Raw genomic sequence first — 10,182 nt, forward strand, 5'->3', positions numbered from 1 at the left:
AAGATAAAGAAAGAATCAGCCCAATAATTGATAGTACTAGACTAAGAGCTGTCAATAAGATAACACAGAATTTATACCCTGTGGTAGCAAGTCCATATACCTTACTAACTTGTTTAACACCTGAGCTAACCTGGTTCACTGTTTTAGGCCTAAGAGATGCCTTCTTTTGCCTCCCTATCCACGAAGCCAGCCAGAAAATTTTTGCATTCAAACACAAGCTCACATAGTCCATGTGCCTGAAGGCTTCAAGATTCCCCACTCTGATTGGAAAACAGCTTGCAAAGACCCAGAGTCCCGAGAAGCTCCACAAGAAGAAAGGAGGCTGTTACAGTACGTAGACGATCTTCTAGTAGCCACTCAAATGAGAGAAGCGAGAGAAGCCTAGACGGTAAGCCTTTTGAATTTCCTAAGACTCCAAGGACGCAGAGTCTCAAAGAAAAGGCACAGGTAGTGAAACAGAAGGTAATCTACCTAGAGTAAGAAGTGAGTGCGAAGCAGCAGACTTTAAAGCAAAGAAGCCGTATGCCAAACCCTGAAACCGCAGACAACGAAAGAACTCCAGACCCTCTTAGGCATAGTAGAGTAGTGCCAGCTGTGAGTTTATAATTATGGACTGCTCTCCAAACCCCTCTATGCTCTTATTGCCAATAGAAACAGAGATCTCCAGTGGACACAAGACACCACAGCCTTTCGCCAGCTAGAGAGAGTGCCCTCATGTCGGCTCCAGCTTTGAAACTTCCAGATGTAAGTAAACCATTCTTTCTATTTTTCCCACACAAAGAATTGCCCAAAGAATATTAGCTCAAGACTTAGACCCCTACTGAAAGGCAGTTGCTTACTTCTGTAAGCAACTAGATGCAACAGCCAAAGGCAAGAGGCATGCAAGTTTACCCTGAGACAAAAATGACTGTGCTAGTGTCCCACACAGTGTCCACAGCACTAGAATTAAAGAGTGGTCACTAGCTCTCACCACAGAAGTTTCTGAAATGCCAAAAAAAAAAAAAAAAAAAAAAAAAAAAAAGTAGAGCAAGACGATGTAGAGATAGTGGTGAGACGATGTAGAGATAGTGGTGACTAATATTGTCAGCTTCTTTTCTCAGTAGAATCAAAGAAAAGCAGTACACCATAGTTGCCTAGAGACCACCGAAGCTACCTACTCCAGCCGCCCAGACTTAAGAGACACTCCTCCGGACGATGCAGAGACCTGGTTCACTGACAAGAAAGCGACATTGCAAAGTTCACAGTGACTACCTGCAGAGAAGTAATCGAGTCTAGACCCTTACCAACAAGTACCTCTGCGCAGAAGGCTGAGATAATTGCCCTGACCCGTGCCCTAGAAAGAGAAAAAGAGAAGAGAATAACCATCTACACAGACTCAAAGAATGCATTTCGCACATAGAACCATCTAGAAAGAGAGGAGACTGCTGACCTCACAGAGAAAGAAGAGACAATCCAGCTGCTGGAAGCAGTTCAGCTACCTGAAAAGGCATATTAAAGCACACTAGAGAGTGAGCTTAAAATTAGAAAAAAGAAATGAGCTGGCAGATAGAGAAGCAAAAAAAGCAGCAAAGAGTGAAGTACAGATTTTCCTCGAAGGTAAGCCATAATACAATAATACTAACCAAAAGAGACGTACAACTGCAAGGAGTGGGCTACCATTGAAAGAGAGCTAGTAATCCCTTCCCATTTTCGTAGTTACTAGTAAAAGAAAGTTAGTAGTTACTAGAAAACACACTAAGGCCTAACTACTTAAAAGCCTTTTATAGAGTGTAGCTCCTTTCTCAAAATGACCAAGGCTGCGAGTGATACAGAGTGCATTGAAATGAAGTGTTGACTTTGAAGCAGTAATTTCCACAGGCTTTCTAGAACACACATCTGATTGAAACAATCGTTGTATCGTTGTCAGGAATTTATATGCCACTATCACTCAGGTAAGCCGACAATGTGATCCTTGCCTCCAAACTAACCCCAAAATACCCCCCGGCCAAAACTCGGTCAGACTGGGAGAGGCCATGGGCCTGTACAGCAGTGGCAAATTAACTTTTCAGAACTCCCAAGGAAAGGGGGGTATCAGTATTTACTGGTATTGATAGATACATTTTCAGAGTGGCCAGAAACATTCCCCACCAGAACTGTCAAAGCTCAAGAAGTGACCAGATTATTTTTACAAGAAATAATACCACTCTTCAGAGTTCCAGCCACGATATCCTCAGATAAAGAATCACATTTCATTTCCAAAATAGTGCAACAGATTAGTAGCCATCTGAGCACAGATTAAGAACTCCATACCCCATACCACCCCCAATCAAGCGACCAGGTAGAGAGAACGAATAAGACTGGAGCAAGAAGTTAATCTACCCTAGCCCAAGCTCTTCCACTTGCAATATTGCCAAATCAAACTAAACCTTGAGCTAAAAGAATGCTGAGTCCTTTTAGAATGCCTTATAGAAGACCATATAGAATACAAAGAGAATGTCCAGAATGTCCACCTACATGGTGGCATTAAGCAAACAGCTCAGAGTAATTGAGAAACATGTGGCTGGAACTCAGAGCAGGGAGTTAGATAGCCTGGGGATGATGTATATGTTAAGTCTCTTACAGAGAAGACTTCAGAACCACAGTGAGACAGACCACTGCGAGTACTTCTCACCACCTTCACTGCAATCAAAATCAAGGAGCAGAATGCCTGGATCCATCACTCTCGAGTGAAGAAAGCCCAGAAACCCCTTAAAGAGTGACGCCAGGAGACAATGAACTGAGATTAAAACTTACTTGGGCAAAATGAGTATATTGCGGTCGAGAGTAGCTCATATTTTAGTTTGTAGAATTGTATTGTGTGTAATCATAACTGAAGTTTCAGAACTTGAGAGTACCTCTGTTCAAAGTAATGCTAAATATCCTTAGTCCCTGGCATTTAATCAGTATACTAGATCCATAAGAAAACCTTCTGAGATAAAAGATTTAAACATATCTACTGTAGTAATCCACGAAATTCAGATATGTGAGGAGCAAGAATGGCAAGAACAAAAACTGTAGACTCTTCAAAGAATCAGAAGAGAAGAAATCAAAGTAGAGTGCCAAGTCATCAATAGGGTAGCTTATGAGAGACCAGATGTAATTAGTGTCTGAACCTCCCCTAGTGTATATGAACACCAAGAAGTCTGTGATAACCTAAGTGAATCAGACTGTTGGTGTAATTTCACCTTGATACAGCCTGTAGAAGTGACCTGCCTTTGAGCTCGAATTAATATCAGACTTTCATTTGAATTCAAAGTAGACACTGTACTTTTTACCACAGCAAGGCCTTATACACCCCATACTAGTTCAGACTCTACCCAAACTCCAAACTTGAACCTAACGTAGTAAAGAATGTGACTGAACAACACCTATTATTCAATCCAGAATAGTCTCTCAAATGTGTAAAGTTAATAATGCAAATTAACATCTCAAAAATCCAACCAGCCTGCTCCTCCTTCCTAAAAACTTCCTTTGAGAGCTAGACAACATAGTTACAAAAACAAGCATATCTCAAGAGCAGAACAAGAAAAGAAAGAGCCAGCTCTCCTGGTGCCTAAAACCAAGAACACCAAGAAATCAGTTTCCTTAAGTCATTTTCCAAGCCAGTTAGCTGAACACTCAGGCAATGACTAGTAAAAGGTGCTGAACTGCAAGTGGTAAATTAACCCAAGCAAAGAAAGTGATTTTCTTTATTTATAGCTATCCCTTTTCCTACTGAGATTTAGATCAGTGATTGTCCCAGTCTGAGGCAGTTGGATTCTGCTTAAAAGAAGTAGAGAGAGACCCCCCCTCAGAGCTCAGCAGCAAGCTGTAAGATTTGGAGCATCACTTTTGTGCTGAGTGTTTCAAGTAGCAGAAACCTGATCCCAGTTTCTTCTGAGGCACTGCAATGAATTTAGGCTCTTCTCTCAGATTTCCCCTTCATTATTTACTTGAAGCTTAGACCTGAAGCTAAGAGCAAGGTGAGTGAAGTTTTGTAGACCAAGAGAGACATTCCTGCTTGCCACACATCTGAGAAATCAGGTACTTTAGAAGGAGAAAGAGATTCCTGAAGTCTCTACATTTCAGAACAAACATCTGCCTCAAATATGACCTAAACCTCTGTCAGATACACTTGTGAAGTGTGTCTGAATTTGCAGTGTGAGCCCAGCACATCCCTCTGGCAAGGAGGGATAGTCATAAACAGAAAGCAGTTCCTGTTCCCCATAACAAACATCTAACTGGCATATTAGAGACAAGATTAAGAGTTTTAAATAGAATTGATTCAGAAATACTAGTGAATAAACTAGCTACTGCAGCAATTAGCCTAACAAAATTGAAGCAGCCTTTATAGTAATCTCTATTAGCATTAAGAACTAGCCAGTGACAGATTTCAAAAGTACTGCCAAAGTAAAGAAGTATGAAAAAGCCAGAGACCAAGACCACAAGTTAATAGTAGAAGCACTAAGTATAGTACAAGATAATGTGTCTTTAGCTTTCAGTTGTATACAAGCACAGTTATAGATACAAGCAACAGCAGCTCTGAACATATGAGAAAGAGGTGAAAGTAATTTTCCAGCTAAAATTCAAGAAATTGTGTGAGATAATGCAACTGATGTTTAAAAGAAGTTTCAAACCTAGCAGACTATAGTGAATTTCACCTATAATCCTGTTTCTAATGTAACAACTGCCTTTGTGCTTACCATACATAATGCCACTGTTTATGTTATCCATCCCATCGTTGCTCTAAGGTTAAACCATGAAAAACAATACTCTATCCTTCAGAACATAGAGTGTGAGCACAAAAGATGAATGAGAAGTGGCAGACAGTAAACTTAGAATCCTGCACTGCTAGAGAACAGATAGGATTCATTTGTGAAAGCAGTACTATTAATGCTCAAGATGTGTGTTTGAACACTGAGCAGAGTATTTGTCACTTCGAAATTCATCCAGTCACTGACCAGAAAACTGTGCTCGTATATACTAGAAAAGGGTGTATGCTTGAGAACTGCTTGTGCTGCTGTACAAATTGATAGCAATGATGTTATTCTGTCTAGTAGAAACCATTCTAGTCTCTGTATATGTAATTTTGTTAAGATTATTAGATGTGATCTTTAAGTAGTCACCAACTGCAAATGGAATCTTTAATAAGTTGTACCACCCCATTGTAGTTTTACTACTATTAATTAGAGTAAGCTTAAGATTATCTATTATATTGTTAATTTAGAACTAGAGAATACTACAACAAATAGCTGTACTAACATCTTTGTCAAAAGCACATAGTGAAGCACTAAAAGACACTTACTGTTGTGAAAGTTTTCATTAAGTAAAAGAATTTACTTATTTCCTAGGAAAGGGGGGAATGAGACAGAGTAAAGATCCATTCTGAATTAAGTGAAGTGTCTAAGAGAGGTGAAAAGTCTGTGAGGCCAAAGCTGAAGGAAGAACTCGCATGCCGAGACAGCAAGGAGACAGAGAAAGAAAAACAGAAAAGACCACAAAGTCGATTTGCCCCCGACTTAGAAATTCCTTTGATAAAGAAGAACTGGTGCTAAATGTCACACGGAATGAATATGTATGAACTTATTGTGAAACTGTATGCATATGCATTTAGAAGAGAGATAAAAGAAGACCTGAGGTCTTCAGAAATACGCATGCCTTGTTGGGAGACTTGCATCCCACACGTCGTAATAAAAGCATACCAAGCTTTACAACTTTTACAAAGTTGTGAAGTTTCTTCTTTTCTCCGCAAAACATTCCCATGCCCGGGGGGTGGCAACGAGTGGAGGATCCCACATGGGGCTTCCCAGAGCTCCCCGTTCCAGTGCTCCCAGTACACCCAGGAGCTCCCCTTTACCCTCCCCCCCACCCCAGTGCCAGAGAGCAGTGGGGGCCTTGTCACTCTTAGTGAACCCGAAACGCAGCTTTTGATGAAACCGGGGGGTTTTTTAGTTCAGTTCTTCCTGGTCAGCTCGGGAATGAACAAGGAGGGTCCTGGTCAGGTTGTAGAGCAGATTGTTGTGGGATTCGCAGGATTTATGGGGCTCCCTCAGTCCCTTGGGAGTCACTTCACAGCACCGCCGCAAACAGCGCCCCCTGCCGGTACCCAGGGAAACCGCACTCCCTGTTTCCATGGCAACATACACCCCTTTCTCATAGCAACAGCATCCCATCTCCATGGCAACCGTCCCCCGTTCTCATGTCAGGGGCCCCCTGTCCCCATGCCCTCAGCCCCCTAATCCCATGGCAACAACATCCTTCTGTTCCCATGACAACAGTCCCCTCCCATTCCCATGCCTACACCTCCCCATTCCTACGGTAACATCCCCCAGGCCCATGGCACCTGTAGCCCCCGTTCCCATGCCCACAGCACATGCGCCGCACTCTCCCCGCCTCTCCGTCTCTCTGACTACATTTCCCATCACTCCCTGCGGCCCGTGGCATGCTAATGGCGCTTGACAGCTCCGTGGACTCTATTTCCCATCACTCCCCGTAGCACGGATGGGAGGGAGGGGGTCTCTACAGTGGCTGTCGCAGGCTCTGTCTTGTGAAACGAGCGGTGTGGGGATGCCAAGATGGCGGACAAGGAGGGGGAAGCACCACCAGAGGTGCGGAACAGGGCTGGGGAAGGACCCCCGGATGGGCCCTGCATCATCCGCATTGTCAAGTCCAAGTTGGGTTATGGCTTTAAAGTCCACGGGTAAGTGAGCGAAGGCGGGCAGCTGCGCAGTGTTATGAGTAAAAAAAGGCTACCCATTATTTTGCAAATCGTTTGTGTTACGTTTGCCCATTTATCCCATCATAAAAAAGCCTAACCAATATTAAAAGTAGTAGCAATTTTAATTGAATAGTTAAAATTAAAAAAATATATAGAATTGGATACATTATATTTTGATTAAATAAGGGATAATTTGGTTCTAATAATAGCACATACGAAAAAGATAACCTCAGGGTATGGAGGGCAGAGTTCTGGGACCCTTGCCACCTCACATACAGGCCTGCCAAGTGAAAATCACCCCTTATATGCCATGTGTCAATACCATCTCCTCCCATTTTTGGTTCATCATATCTCTATCTCCGCCCTCACTACCACCCTTATCACGCATGCGCCACCACTCGGTTTGGTGGTCGCACAAGTCTTTGGGGGTCATTTTGGATGAAGACCTCTCTTCTTCCTCATTGTCCTTTAATTCACCTTTGAGTTACGCATGCGGACCAAGCCAGTACGATGTAAACCAAGACTAACATATCACTGCATGTACATATCAAGGCAATAAATCTCTTATAATTAGCGTTTTCTGGGACCCAACTTGGTTCTTGCTCTTTTTTATCAACTGTATCTTCAGCTTCTTTCCTGTGGTCCTTGGGAACATCTGATGGGAAGGGGGAGGGGGGGTGGAGCCCCTCCTCTCCCTCTCTTCTTTGGCATTACAACTTTTAGCTATTTTATTATTCTCAGATATATATTACTGTATCAACATTGATTACTGTTTCAATATTTATCAGCACGAATCATACCTATTTATCACAGTTGCAAAGTGAAAAGGTTGGACCAGTTGCTTCCAAGGTGGATTTCTACCTGTTTGCTATTGTAGTCATCGGTCGTTTTCATTAACTACTCATTTTGTATCGGTAAGGCCCTGCCTGTGGCTAAGTTGATAGCCCTTCTCCCCAGACAGTGAGAGGGGACATGGTAGGGGGCATCAGAGGGAATGCAAAATAACTTCAGAACCAGCATGCCATGGGAATCCACTCCTCCAAACTTAACATAAAGACCCCCAAAACAATGAGCCAACAAAGAATTAAGAGATCAGAGTGACGTCTGGACGTGAGGAACAAAGTATTGAGCCTGCAGAGATGTGAGAACTTTTGTTGCCCCTCACTCTGAGCAAAGACCTCAGGTGGAGCAAAGACGCCGAGACAGCAAAACCCGAAAGTTGAGAAAAACACGGGGTATAGCCCCACTGCTCTCGTGAGGACAGGACCCCCAGCTCTGCTCCCTAGGGGACAAGGCTGCACATTTCTCCTCCTCTGAGTCACCCTGGGAGCGACAACGGAGAAGCCGCGGACCCGTTGAGCCTCCCAACCTTGAGCTGATCACTTTTAACAAAGGCATTAAAAGGAGAAAAAGTCCCCTGCCCTGTTAATTTCACTCAGCATCAATGGTGAGCTGTACATGCCCACTGCAGAGCGTCAGCACCCTGCTGGGCGGAGGGGCTGCCGACCACGCTGGGGTGCGCAAGGGGGACCCGGCCTGCAGGAGCTGTGAGCATGGGGGGGCCGCCCAGCCACAGCCCCCCTGCGGCCGGGCCCGGGAACGCACCCCACACACAGGGGCAGTCCCGGGGGAGCAGGAATGGGGGTCCTGAGGGGGCTCTGGGTGCGATGAGTGGGCTCCGGGGGCCATGAGTGGGCTCTGAGGGGCCCGGTCTGAGGGGACACTGAGCCCTTGGTGAGGTGTTGGGGTCCTGAGAGGCTCTGCGGGGCTTTGGGTGAGGGGGTCATGAGGGGGATTGGGACCCCCGGACATTGGGAGGTTTTGGGGGGTCGTGAGGGAGCTGAGGATCATGTGATGAGGAGGGACTGAGACCCCCGGCCCTTGCTGGGGGTTTGGGGGGAATCCTGAGGGGGCTGAGGGCCCTTTGGTGAGGTTTGGGGGTGTTGGGAGCTCTGAGGGTCTCCTGGTGAGTGTATGACTGAGGAGGAGGCGGAGCCCCCAACCCTTGGTAGGAATTTGGGGGAGTCCTGAGGGTTCCTTAGTGAGGGTGACATGAGAATAGGTTGAGACCCCTGGCCCTTGAAGGGGATCTGGGGGTCCTGAGGAGGCACCAAGGGGGCAGAAGTTCCCTTGGTGAGGTTAAGGATCTCTGAAAGGGGGTCTTGAGGGGGCTGAAGGTGCCTTGCTGAAGCTGTCATGAGCCTACAGCCCTTGCAGGGAATCTGGGGGTCCTAAGGGGGGGGCTGAACCCAGACGGAGCCCCCCAAACTTTGCTGGGGGTTTTGGGGCGGTGTCTTACAGGAGCTACTCAAGGGGGAACACTTGGATTCCAACATGGGGACCCTCCTGGGGAGGGTGTGCCTTCCCTTTGGATTTCAACATGGAGATTCCTATGAAGGGCAGGGAGAATTTTTGGGGATAAACCCCTCAGATTTCAGTGTGAGGACCATCCTGGGGAGGGCAAAGGAGCATTTTTAGGGATAAACCCCTTGGATTCCAATCTGCAGACACTTCCTTCCCATTCCTGGCTCTCGTGTTCTCCATCTGCTGCTTTTTATCACACAAAATTGTAACTTTGCCCCAGAAAACACCTTCCCATGGGAATATTCCTGCTGTGTGGAAACTCATCTTCCTTTTCCCAAAGAAAGTCCTTAAACTTTGTGGCTAAAATCCCGCAAACCCCAGCATGGGGGTTGGTTTTCAGGGATCCCTCCAGATCCTCGCACCGTCGCACTTTGCTCTGGGTCAGTTAAGTCCAATTACTGATTAATTCCAGGGGTTTCCAAACTGCAGGAATGTTTTGCTGCCAGCTCTGGAATTCCAAGGGGTGTGAGGAGCTGTCAGGACCTGCCCGTGGCCAGCGAATACCACAGAAATCCCAGCTGGGATTTGGCTCTGTCCCAGCTGACCCAAATTCCCAATTCTTTGATTTTTCCATGCAGAAGTATTGGGAGAAGGAGAAATTCTGTACCTGGATGTGCCAACTGGGGGACCAGCATTCCCAGGCTGAGCGGTGTTTTGTGGGCGCTGGGATGAAATTTTCCCTCATTTTTGAGTGTTTTGGGGAACATTAAAAAAGCTGTGTTTGGCATGAGAGAGAGGTATGGAGCTTGGTGCTGCAATTTTGGGATTCAGTGGCTGGTCCCAGGTAATGACTGGGGGATGATGTGTGAAATAATTAAGCCCTGGGGTTAATGATGTTTGATGAACGGGGTTTGCTTGTGGTCTCCCAATCCTGGTATCCCTATGGGAGATGGAAGGTTGGGAATTTCCTCTTGGTTTATCGACTTATTTCCTGGGAGAGGTGGCTTTAATTTGTCCCTGTGTCCCGTAGGGCTGCCAGGTTGGCTTTGGCCCTATTCCAGTATTTATGTATGCCATTATTCAATATTCCACCAGTATTTCTGTATCCCAATATTTCCATAATCCACTGTTCCTGCATTCCAGTGTTTCAATTTTCCAACAGC

This window comes from Melospiza melodia, unplaced genomic scaffold (genome assembly GCF_035770615.1).
Source record: "Melospiza melodia melodia isolate bMelMel2 unplaced genomic scaffold, bMelMel2.pri scaffold_32, whole genome shotgun sequence".
Lineage (NCBI taxonomy): Eukaryota > Metazoa > Chordata > Aves > Passeriformes > Passerellidae > Melospiza > Melospiza melodia.